The sequence below is a fragment of the Astatotilapia calliptera genome, chromosome 23 (genome assembly GCF_964374335.1).
Source record: "Astatotilapia calliptera chromosome 23, fAstCal68.1, whole genome shotgun sequence".
In the NCBI taxonomy this organism is placed as follows: domain Eukaryota; kingdom Metazoa; phylum Chordata; class Actinopteri; order Cichliformes; family Cichlidae; genus Astatotilapia; species Astatotilapia calliptera.
The window spans coordinates 24,621,583-24,634,986 of NC_137443.1; the positions used below are offsets into that span (position 1 = coordinate 24,621,583).

Genomic DNA, 13,404 nt, shown 5'->3' on the forward strand with positions numbered 1-13,404 from the left:
CAAGAGTGCTAACCACCGTGCCACCGTGCTGCAGAATTTCAATTTCAATTGAATTTAAAATTCTTTATTGTCCCACAAGGGGAAATTAGTTTAGGAGCAGGCAACAATAAGAGTAAACAAAACAATAATATTAAAGTTATAATTACAATAAGAGCAACAGACAGAAATCAACCAATGGTTAAATGACAATTTCCTCCAACTAAACTCTGATAAAACAGAAACTCTAATTATTGCTCCAGACAACATGGCCTCAGAAATTAGGCAGCATATCAGCTTCTTAGACCCTTATGTAAAATCGAGCCTCAGAAACCTCGGTGTCATATTTGACAGCTCGATGTCGCTCGAGCAGCATTCTAAGCAGCTGGTCCGAAACTGTTTTTATCATTTAAGGAATATTTCAAAACTCAGACTAATGGTGTCAAAGCCTGACCTTGAGACGATTATTCATGCTTTTATTTCCTCCCATTTAGACTACTGTAATGGTCAACAAATCAGCCTTAAATCATCTTCAGACTGTGCAGAATGCTGCAGCACGTCTCTTAACAGGCACCAAGAGAAGATCTCATATTACTCCAGTTTTAGCCTCCCTTCACTGGTTGCCTGTAAGTTTTAGGTTTCATTTTAAAATTTAAGTTCTAACCTTTAGGGCCCTACATGGTCAAGCTCCCCAATATTTATCTGACCTGCTGAAACCAAATTCATCTTCTCGAGCTTTAAAGTCATTAGATCAGAGACTGCTGGTGGTACCGTGCACTCGTTTTAGAACTCGTGGTGATCGGGCCTTTCAGGCAGTGGCACCACAGTTGTGGTATTCTCTTCCACTGTCTCTATGCTGCACGGACTCCATTGATCCTTTTAAAAAACAGCTGAAGAAATTTTTATTTAGAAAAGCATTTGATTAATTTCCTCTTATGTTGTTTTTATTGTTTTACATTGTTTTATATTTCCATTTCTTGTGTTGTAAAGCACTTTGTGATTTTTAGCTGTGAAAAGCACTATATAAATACATTTTACCTACTTACTTATAACTCTCCACAATCCCAATATCAGCAGTTTTAATAAAAGTGGGTGATGAGCAAGAAAAGAGAACTTTCTAAAATCAACACTCGGGGCTTTAGTTTCTTAAACATTCAGTGAAAGGAAGGACTCATCACGCCAACTGGTTGCTAGCAACTAAAGCGATCAGAAGGAGGCTTCTGGTGTAGCACCCTCATTGCGACTCTGGACTCTCCTCCTCCTCCTCCTTTACACACCCACTATGGATAACGATGTCATCTGCAAACATAGTTCACAAAGACTAGACCGCACTGACAAGCAGTAGGGCAAATCAAAATTTAAAAGAAATTCTAAATAAATTTCTTATTTGTCTTGCAGGGAGAAATCAGTATATCATTCCTCAAGGTTTGCATCCTCCTATTTTCCCTGCCTGTCTGCAAACATTTGTCTCCAGCTCGCTGCTTCCCAAATATCTGAGCCAGTTAATACCTTCTCTGCCAGAAAAAGCAACAACATCTCCTCAAGAGGTGTCCCATCATACCCAAACTGCACCTCTCCAAAATGGTGTCAAATATAAGCCTGTGTGGTTACAATGGTGGATTCTCATATTAAAAGCATAATGAGATCACCACGTGTAAAGGTCAGTCATTCCCCAGGCTTCAGACTGCTCTGCGCTCAGTGTCAAATGCTTTCTTTTCTTACATTAGGCTCTGTTTGATGTCACTGAGAGCTGACATCTTGGCTCCACCCACCTGCAATTCAAGCCATCTGTTTATGAGGGGCAGCCAATGAGAAAACAGATGGCTTTTAAAGGGACAGAAGCTAGAAAGGATCTGAAAAGAAACTCCAAACTTACTTTACTTACTTAATTTGGAGAAAATGTTTTTGGTGCGCAAGTTCAAAGGATTATTTTTCTTTGTTCCCTGAAAGAGACTCAAGAGAACAATCAAATAAATCAATATTTTGTGTTCTGATAGAAGGATAATAGTGGTCTACACACCTGAATCAAATGATTACTTCATTACCAGGCCTCTGCAGAACTTCAAGACATGTTGAGGAAATAATTTAGCCATTTAAATCAGCTGTGATAGATCAAGGACACATCTAGAACCTGCAGGACACCGGCCCTTGATGCCTGGGTTTGGACACCACTGGGGTAAGCAATGGTGAAGACTTAGATCACAGAGGACTAAGCAACAAATTCGGACATTCAAAACTGCATATTATAATAGCTGTAGTGGCGGGAATACATTTTTCCTACTCTATTTGACAGAGGCTTTATTGATAGCAAAGTCATTATCGAATTGGCTTACTGATGTGTTTCTTTATCGAGTCCCTTTATTGATTCTTAACCTGGCTTTACATGAGGAAACAAGTATACCCACGCACATTTTCAGTGTTGATACAACTGCTTTATTATCTGAAATCCTTCTCCCACATTTAAAATGGAGGAGGTGAAAAAATATTTGCATGACGATCGTTTTCAATCATGTTTCAGCATGTTGCTGTTGGCTTCACCTCAACTGAAATAAGTTACAGAAAATATAATGAGCCAGAACCTGCATGGATTAATAAAGCTGATAAAAGCACATAAAAGTCTCATTCTTTGGAAAAATTTGGAACCGGTTTCAAGTGACACTCGTTTTCAGTTTCCATCTGAAAAACCAGTGCAGACATGGTCAAATCAAAGCATCTAAACTATTTTATAGCCAACTCGTCATTACAATTTTACACTAGCTTGAAGCAGAACTTTTCAAATTCCTCTTAATCAATCTGAACTGGTCTCCTTGTATTTTACTAACTATTTATTTTATTAAGTTTGCTCGGGTAGCTGTAGCTAGGCGGTAGAACAGGTCATCTGCTAAACTGATGACTGGTGCCAGTCTGCATGCTAAAGTATCCTTGGGCAAGACACTACCGTGTAAGGACTTTATCTAAACTCTAAGTCTACTACAATATGGTTAATTTCTTACCAGAACTTTTCTTTGTGGTTTAAAAAGAACTGTTCACAAAAGATATTTGTAGAAGAAACTAAATAACTCTTGCAAATCTGGAATTAAAATTATTTCCTTTTCTTTTCCTGAACAGAAGTAAGATATGGTAAAAATAAGATACGTATCAGGTTAAAATTACACTCACCAGACTTTCAGGTAGACCTGTTCAACTGTATATCAGAGATTAAAGGTCAGTACAATTGCCACATAAGCATGGTATGCATGCATGCATGCATGGTATTTAAATGTGAATAACATTTGGTTTGTATACTCTACTGCAAGAAAGCTTTACATGTCTTTCAGTTTCTGTTGATCAGTTGGAACTGCAACAGACATGAAGACATCTTTGCGGGAAACTGAAATGTAACCTTAAATTACCTTTAGAATATTTGTTGGTGCCTCTGTGAGATAACGTCTCGTTACACAGTACTGTATAAAAGTCTCGAGTCACCGCTCATTTCTTTATTTTGTTTGTCATTGTCATGCTGGAACATGAAGCCACTGCCAATCAGGTGCTTTCCAGATGATGGTACTTTACTGTGTTCATAATTCATTAATTTAGACACAGACCTCCGACACCACTGGCTGAAAGCAGGATTGCTGGATTTTTTTTTTCTCACTGTTAAAGACGTGACTTTCAAATACAGTTCATCTCTTGTAGACAGTTCTCTTTTTAGGCTTGCCACTTCTTTGACCTCCGATTGTCCAATTTCCTCTGATTTTTAAAAGGACAAACTGCACACCATGCTGAGATATGCAAAAAATTTCAAGTAACATCTCTTTGGGAATCAACATGTTTGTGAAAATAAATACTATTTTGTTTTTTGGAATTTTCCATGGACTTATCTTTGGCAATTTTCATAGATTCAACTAAAGAAATGGAAACAAATGTTGTGTTTCTGTGGCAGGATGATAGTAAAAAAGTGCCTAAAGATACATTTTAAAATTGATTCTTTGCTGAGCTGTCTGTTGTGTGCAGACACAACACTGGTTCATCCCTTGAGTAAGGAGCCTTTTGTGCTCAAGTGATTCATATGTCAGTGTTACATGGGTTAACAAAAAAAAAGGAAAAAGAACTTTTGAAAACCTTCAGAAAGCCTGGAGAACTATTGTTCAAGAGCACTTAAAAAATGAAAGAAAGGTCTGGCTCCATGGAAGCAAAATATAAAGAAGTGAGAGGTGGCTCAAGACTTTGCTCAAAGTAGATATTATTAATTTAACTTTAAATTCGTTTTACACTTGTATCAGACCAGTGCTTGGTATCAGCAGATACCCACAGTCTAGTTATTGGTGTAGTAACTTCTCATTAGTCGCTGATCTCAATAAATGAAACCAGAACTAGCAGATGTGATGAAACGTTTCTCTTTGGTTTTATTCAGTTTTGCTTATGTCCTGAATCCCAGCAAAATGCTGATGGCAGCGGATCTACTAGCTCATCTCCACTGTCTTTCCATCTTTGTGTTTAACATGACCTGATAACATCGAGGGTTTATGGAGCGATGTATTTTGATGAAGAGGATGACACAGCTCATTACCAACCGGCCTCCTCCTCCTCATTATGTAAGCTACATACTTCTCCTCCTGCATGTATTAAAACAGACGGGTAATGAGACAACAGAGAACATCTGCCACGACCACCGCCGCACACGTGCTCGCTGTATACATGACGAGAGCGCAGAGGGAGACGCGGATGAAGATGAATCAACGTGCTGCCGCCTGACCCCCAGCTCGGCACTGAGTGGGAGAGTTTGATGAGTCACCACGCGCACACACAAATATAACAGACAGAGGAGGGCAGTGACCAGATGGCTTCAAATCACATCAATCTGTCAATACAGACAGAATCAATACGCCATCTTTCTAAATTCAGAGACTAAATTTATTTAACTTGACATGCGAAGCCTCTTCACTCGAAGGTAATTAACGATCAACAGCAAGCAAGTGTATTTGCCGCTCTTCTTTCTCATAAACTGGATTTATTTAGAGGAAGTTAACCCTCAAATGTGGCCAATCCTGAGTCATAATCAGAATTCCCTCTTTTTCTGTTAGTTACTGTCTCCATTACTCGGTTTAACTGCTGCACAGGCAAAGATGTAAACAAAAAACTGTAAGAAATCATTAAAAAAAAATCACTGTTTCAAAGCCTCCCTGACTTCTAAAATATTACATATAAACTCAGCGAACACTTCACCAGACGGATACAGCTGTTCAACTGCTCGTTAACACACAAATTTTAACCAGCCAATCACATGGCAACTGCACATCAGGATGTGGAAGAAAGGTAATTTAAGTGACACTGAATATGGCATGGCAGCTTGTCTGGGTAAATCAGAAACTGCTGATGTGCTGGGATTTTCCCACACAATCATCAGGGTTTACAGAGAATGGCCAACAAGGGAATGGCCAGACTGCTTTGACCTGAAAGGAAGGCAACAGTAACTCAAATATGCACTTTTTACAATCAATGTATGCAGAAGAGCATCTCAACAGTAGAAGACCACACTGTATGCCACTCCGGTCAGATAACAACAGGAAGCTGAGGCCATGGTTCACACAGGCTCGCTAAAACTGGACAATAGAAGATTAGAAAGATGAGTCAGAATTTGATGTAAACAACATGAAAGCATGGATCTGTATGGCTTCATATCAACAGTTCAGACTGCTGCTGATGGTGTCATGGTATAGGGGATATTTTCTTGACACACTTTAGGCCCCTTAGTACCAACTGAGCATCGTTTAAACACCACAGCCTACCTGAGTATATTTACTGACCATGTCCATTCCTTGACATGGTCCCTGGACAGTGCACCATCTTCTGATAGATGTGGAGCCGATAAATGTGCTGCAACTCTGCAATGTTATCATGTAACGTTGACCAAAATCTCTAAGGAGTGTTCCCAGCACCTTATTGACACTACAACATGAAGAATTAAGACAGACCTGAAGGATGTAATACTTTCACCAAAGCAAAGTAAAACACACTCAAACTGCCTAAATGTAACACCTGTTCCACACAAATGTGTGATTATAACCTATATACTGTAATTTGTTTATATATATACTGTTTAATAAACCAGACTAAACTTTTAGGGGTCTCTTTACATGCCTGAAATCAAAGATGCAAAAGCCAGCTGGAAGACTTATTTGCTCATCATCTGGCACCAGCATTGAAGCTAATTTAAATCCATTCATACACACTCGCATTGAAGGCCTTATTTCCTGGCAGGTCACCCTCCACGACCACCACCACCACCACCTCCTCCTCCTCTAGAGCATCATCAGCTCTTCAGAAATCGATGTCCAACTGACCTTGAAACTCAAAACCAGCAGAAAAAAAACTGCAGTAAAGTGCGCGGACCACATGTGCCAGCATCCACACGCAGTAACGCGAGAACAAATGGCCATGTTGATGCGTGCATGAGCCGCAGCATCACTGCTGTAAGCACGCCCAGCGGTGTCGTAGCAGGACACTGTGTATGTTTACACTCCTGTCACACACACAGAGGCACGGGGTTGTAGGAAAACGCATCGTTTTCCTCAATAAGTTACGTAATAGAGGCAGCAGCGTTTCTGCGCTCTGACCCGCCTGCCACACTCAAGAAACCACCTACACATCTTAATATGTCCTGTCAGTACAACATTGAACACTTCAGCGCATTTATACCCCCCGTGCTGTCTTAGTTAATGTCCTCTGCGTCTGACGTTAGACGTCAGTTACAAGTTTTATCTGTGAACTGTCTTCTTCACTGAAACCAAACCAACGCTTCCGTTTCCCAACTTACACTCAGCACTATAAACACTGACAAAATCCGCAGAAATTAGCTCTAAACAGCCGACAAAAAACATCTTAATACGGCGTCACCTAAATTAAGGTTTACCGTAAATAAACTCTACTTACCGGCTCGGCTGCGTGCGGGATTAAATATCCGATTAACGAGCAGAAACACAAACTGTTAGCAGGAGAGCGTCCTCAAACTGCCGCACTGTTTCCTTCACTGCTTCTTTCTGGCTGCAGCAGCCAAAGCCGTCGGCCACGCCCCCTCCGCACAGCACGCCGGTAGCGTCATCACGCAGACCTTTACGCAATTTACGTTACTATTTTTTTTATACAGACTGACAAAAATTAAGAAATTATCTTCCTTAATAATAAGAAACTGTTAAACGTTGAAATAATAAAGCTATTTATTTTAATGTTTGTATTTTTTAATCTCCTCGTATTTTATTTTGATTTGTATTCACCGAGAGAATGACTAACTTGAAATGCTTCCTCTTATCTTCATCAGTGCTCTTCAATTTGTAATATTATTTGTTAACAGGATTTCTGATTTGTTACTTTTCCACAGTTGACTTGTCTTGTTTTTACAATAATTTGCTTTGACTGCAGCCTTCAAAAAAATAAAAAAAATAAAAAATAAAGACTGTATCTCTATATAACTTATATACAGTCAATGGCTGAGAGTTCAGCAGCAATATTCAATAAGTTTACATCAGACTGGGTCCATGTTACCAGCCAAACGGGTAATCATAAGAAAGTTTTGAATTCCGTATGTACGTATTTGGGTGTTAAGGTGACATTTTTGCAAGAAAAAAAATTATATAATTAGTTATAAAAAAACTGAACACGTATGTATTTAAAAAAGCATAAATAAATAACCGTGTTAGAGTTACTACAGCAACAGGTTGTAGCTCACTGTGCCATTTTTGAACACAACGTTGGTGCTTTTGCCTCATTTTTAAATTAGTAATCCCAGTAGAACAGTCTAAGCAGAGACCTCAGTGCTTGGCAAACAATCAATAGAATCAATATAATTATAAAATAAATAAATAAATAAATAAATAAATGTCAACTTCAGGAAAAAACTTGACTTGATTTTGTGTCTTTAGGCTATTGTTAACAGCAAGCATGAGGTTAGTGCATATGTGTTTTTATTGAAGGGATTATTGCAAAGGAAAAAAAAAATTCTCCTGGGGAACTACTGCTCAAGACCACTTAGCAGTAGTTAACGGGATCTCGTTTGTAATGAGTTGGTGGAATGCTGCTCATAAATATGAGTAGGTGTTACTGACTTCTATATAATTATTTATTAAATACACAGAAGGAAAATTTTAAATAACAGTAATAAACTACTCGGTCTCTCTGACAAAAACATGGGAGTTTAGTTGAACCAGGAGGGGGCGATATTGCTCTTCTTACCATGAGTTACATGCAGGGTATTTCTTACAATATCAGTCACATTTATTTATTTATTTATTAAAAACTGCTGAACCCACTCAATTCAATTCAATTTCATTTATACAGAGGCGAATCACAACATTTTCCTCAAGGCGCTTTAGATTGAAGGGTAGAAAGCCTACAATAAAAAAGAAAAAACCTCAACAATCAGACTACCCCCTTTGAGCAAGCACTTGGCAACAGTGGGAAGGAAAAACTCACTTTTAACAGGAAGAAACCTCCGGCAGAACCAGGTTCCGGGAAGGGCGGCGATATGCTGCGACCTGTTGGGGGTGAGGGGAGGAAGACCGGACAAAAGACACGCTGTGGAAGAGATTAACAATAACTTTTAATTAAATGCAGAGCGGTGTATAAACACATATCTGATTCAGCCCTTAGTATATGCTCTATCAAAAAGTTCAGTTTTAAGCTTAATCTTAAAAGTAGAAAGAGTGTCTGTCTCCTAAATCCAAAATAGGAGCTCAATAGAAATAAGACACTTCATGGGGGCAGCTGAACCTTGTGCATAACAAATATTGAAAACTCATGCCTGTTGTAGACAAAAACCTAAAAACATTGAATGTGTACTTCTGTCTTATTTAGGTCATTTTTGTAGTCGCAGAAAATCATTTGAATTCATTTTATCCTTAAATTATTTTAACTCTCTATGGCAATGATTTTAAATTTTCAGACAAAAAAATATTTCAACCTACTTTTTGGGAGCTTGGGCTCCTTGTTCATATGTGAATCAATACATTCGTCCCTCCCACCAACAGAACTTGGTTTGTTGCCTCAGGGATGATGATATTAGTCTTAGCAGTAGCTAGCATGGATATTTGGCCCCTGAAAGGACCCACTCCCAGAGGTCAAAGGTCAAATCATCTGCTACTCATAATTTTACTTAACACTGAGGTGTTTTGTGTCACAAAATAAGTAAAGAAATGAAAAATAAATTTAAGGGACAGTGTAATCACCTAAAATTTGCCTTGGTTTGAGCTCCATAAAGCAGGGATACCAAACTCAATCACAGGAAGCGAAAAAACTGAAACGACGCTTTAACATTTAGGCCAAACAGGATGAACATTTATTAAATAGACCAAAGGTCACCGTGTTTTGAACAGAACTGTGAAGAGAAAGCCATCATCCAGAAAAGCATTAGAGTCTTTAAGTGATGATGTGATGAACCCTGCTTCCAGGCCCCAACTACTTTGCATTTAATTGGCTGTTGTGTTTTTAACATATCTTAATGGTTTGTATCTTGTTCTATTTAATCTCAACAAGCCCCTAAAAACAGTGAGTAATCACTGTCGGCCTCTCTCGGTTTTTATTACCGCTATTCATTTTAAAGCTCAGCTTTTAAACCCTTACGATGTAACTACAGTCCAGCCCATGCAGCAGTATATTAATGACTAACCTCATATACTGTGGATGGATTATCTCAGTTGTTCTCATAACTGAAGTTTGGTCAATTTACAGCATCCTGCCATGCGACTGTATTTGTCCCTAACCATCGGGAACTCTAACTTTTATCAAGTCGAAGAAGTTAGCCTTTGTGCTCCAGATTCACTGTTATATTATGCTAACATAGCTGTGTTGCTAGCGATCACGTAGCTCATTATTATAAACCAGCTAGCCCAACTTCAGTAACCCTACATACGTCACTGCTGTTTACTTTCCTGTCTTCATTTATGTCAGAAGCAGAGCTGTATGTTTTAATTTGTTTCAGAAATCTGTCAGTCAGAACATGGTACATTATATTCAGATGGAAACTAGTGAACTAACTCACCTGCTAACTTCTAACTCCGTAAAATTTCATAATTCTGTTTTCATAGATGCCTGGATGTTGATCTTAATTGTTACACCTGGTAGAGCAGCCACACCCTTAATTTTATTACAGATGAAAGAATTTAGACAGTTTTTTTTTAAACTCTCAGTGATGCCGCAGTGATCGTTTGACTTATGGACCTGCAGCAGAGTTTGGGCCCAGACACAGCAAATTACGTCAGACTTAAAGATCCGATAGTCTGGTATCTCCTCGCTATGTTCAGTTAAAACGCATTTATGCAGCAGGACATGAGAAGAACTTTAACACAAAATAACACGTTGTCGCGTAACATCTTAGACATAAAATTGACATTAAAAAACAAAGCAAAATAGCACGGTCAAACTGTAACACAATGACAAATGATAAAACACCCCTGAGCAATCGGCTTCCACAGTACAGGCTGCATGTCTTATATAATATATTTTCTTTACACAGGACATCATCAATAATAACATGAAAAAGTTCCCTTCTCTCCTTAGAGTTTGGTCTTTTCTCTTGGCATTTTGTGCCATGGTACAGCATGTGGCTCAGAGGGTGAGGAATAATCCACGGGACCGGGAGTCAGAGATGATGTTTGGGGCTGATGGTCAATCTGTGGCAAAGCTCTTGAAATGGAGACCAGTCCAAATTGCTGCTCTACAATGTTAGATCAGTTTTTAAAGTTACTTACACACTTGATTTCAGTCTCAACAATCCGGGGAAGGTATCCGCAAATTTATTCATAACTTTGCTTTGGTAGCAGCATCGCTCTCTCTGCAAAACAGATAACTGACACACAGGGGTGTGTCTAAATGAGAACATGCCCAGCAAACACTTAACTCTCTCTCAGTCAAATAGCATGAATATTATTAAGTCTAATTACTGTGTAGCTCTGCTTGTTTTCTTTTAGGTGTGACTGAAGCTACTGCTGTCAGTAAAATTAATGTCCTTGTCTGTTCTAAGGTTGCTGTTGTGGCAGAGATTGGAGGGAGCACTGTTGATGAAACCACAAGAAGAATGATGCCCTTCATTACTGTAAGTGCTCTTTTCAGGCAATATAATTTCGTTGGGCGCCATGGAAAGCGAGAATTTTGAGGGCTTAAAGTTTTTGAAGTGCTATATGGTAAGCTCATTAGTTGTAAGATATTTTCTTGATGTTTGAATAACAGATGCTCACTACAGCTGTAGTCGTTCTGCCAAACAATTTAATCAGTCACTTAAGTTTTTTTATACTCTGATTTTGCATTTATGTAAGGTTTTATGCAGTGTCACAGTATAAATATAAGCATGTTTAAAAGGGAAAAGACAACGACAGCTGTGTCTTTAGATTCAGTAATATAGTCTCACTTTCTTGTGGTCAATATCCGTGCTTTACAGGCAGCTTGAAAAAAATGCTCTTACCAGCCAGATGAAGAAAAAAGAGGCAGAAAAGGCAGGTTTATTGGTGCAAGAGCTAGAGGAGGAACCCGCATGGCAAGGGCACAGTGACTTGTGCAAGAGTGGTATACCTTAGTGACTAGGTTTAGATAGACTGTACAAACTGTGGAGGTAAAATTAATTACAACTGACTGACAACTGACTTAAAACTCACTGACTCTGATGCTGCTGCCCGAACAAATGGCTGGAAAGCAGATTGAAATTTCCACAAGAGACTTGGAGAAGATATTCCGCATCTTGGTGTAGACATTAAAGTAGTCGTTCCCAAACTTTATCTGATGGCCCTATTATATATTCGGTGCCCACCTGGCACACACCTTAAGAAGTAGAATCTGTTCTCTTTTTGTTTGATGTAGTCGTTGTTACATTTCCAGACTTCTCCCTCCTTTCTCAGCATATAAACCGTGCTTTGTTTACTCCTGTTCCTCCTGAAATCCACAATCATCCATTCTTTTGTGTTCATTATGAGGTGATTGTTTCTGCACCATGCAACAAACTGGTTAACCACTTGCCTGTTCTAAGCTTTGTCCATCACTGAGACACTGTCTTTTAAACAGTTGTCTTCAATTCAGATGATATAAGGTAAAATATTTCTCATTAACTTGATTTTTGAGCGCCTACTTGGTTAATCCTTTTGTAAATAGCTTTTCTGTTGCCATGTGAGTTCAGTGTAGGGGGTCAAACAACTTGATGAGCACAACCTCCAAAACAACTCAAGTAGTATCGTAAATCTGATGTTGTTTGTTAAAAAAGGCACTAATATTTTTTTTCCAGGACCAATGATCGGTGAATGAGTGAAAAGCTGTGGTTCGCTGCATTTCTTTTTCTTTTAAACTGTATCACATTGATTTGTTATTTTTTTGTGTATACATTGGACATATTAGTTAATATGTTATAAACAAAAAAAGTATTATATTAAAAAAGCATACTGTTAAAATTTCATATTAGTCTGTATAAATAAAAAAGATAAACTGTCTTTGTTGTACAGGTGATTTAAATTATAGCTTACTGTATTATCCAAAATCCCATCTGGACAAACACACTTGGGGCCACCATGGAAACTGAGGACAAAAATAGCTGGGTCCCAGGCGGGTAACCGAAGTGGGTCCGAAATATCAAACATGCTTCTACCCATCTGGGCCACACACATGTTCTTTTGGCTGGGCCTGATTTGATTAATCCAATTGGACAAACACATTTTGGGCCACCATGGAAACAGAGGACAAAATTAGCTGGTTTCCCAAGTGGGCCCCAAATATTAGCCCTGCTACTCCACATTTGGGCCCCACTTGTGTGTGTTGACTGGGTGGGGTGTTCCACTGAATTTATTTTCTAGGTTTTAAACATATTAAGAAGAAAAAAGACTAATGAAAAGACTTCGAACGCTTGTTAATGACCCAGACAAAGTGTGTACACAACCATTTACCTAAAAATGCAATCTGCCTTTGGTGGTTAGCAACTGTGACATTCAGTAGTGCCCTCATTGTTTTGACACACAAAACAAAAACAAATGACTCTCCTGCACACCAACTACACAAAACCATACAAAAAACTACACCCTCAAAACATGCCAAATTACACAAACCTCAAAACTCAATATAGCGCGCTCTTTCGCGCTGATGCACAGTGTGCAGGGGTGTTCCAGTCATCTTAAATACACGATGATTCCCCAGAGGTAACAACCAAGTTTAACTTTTTGCCTTTAACTTTCTTAGCATAAAGAGTGAACACACAGGATGATTTTATTTTTGTCACCGGGTGGTGTTGAGGTCTGAGGGCAGCTCCTGTAATCACAAAGAGAAACGAATCATCACAGTCTCTCAAATGTGAAGTTCATCTCTCACAGCTGGAATAAAGCTGAACCCTCGCTGTCCTCTCACACTTAAGGATCTGAAGTTCCCTTTTTTCAATTCTGTTGACAGCTGTGAACTGTTTGTTAAAAAGGCCAAAACTCTATGTAC

The 13,404-nt window shown here is 38.8% G+C and overlaps 1 protein-coding gene across 9 annotated transcripts in view; it reads right to left on the minus strand.

Moving 5' to 3' along the window:
• The window catches only part of inpp4ab (inositol polyphosphate-4-phosphatase type I Ab), a 78,902-nt gene extending 71,855 nt beyond the window's left edge, over positions 1-7,047 (minus strand). For 8 of the 9 annotated variants that reach the window (XM_026159895.2, XM_026159898.2, XM_080297794.1 and 5 more), the window contains exon 1: positions 6,889-7,047. The gene's annotated coding sequence lies outside the window, so the exon portion shown is untranslated. The remainder of the gene's footprint in view (positions 1-6,888) is intronic. The other variant, XM_080297792.1, reaches the window with a different exon arrangement.
• Positions 7,048-13,404: the final 6,357 nt, after the last annotated feature.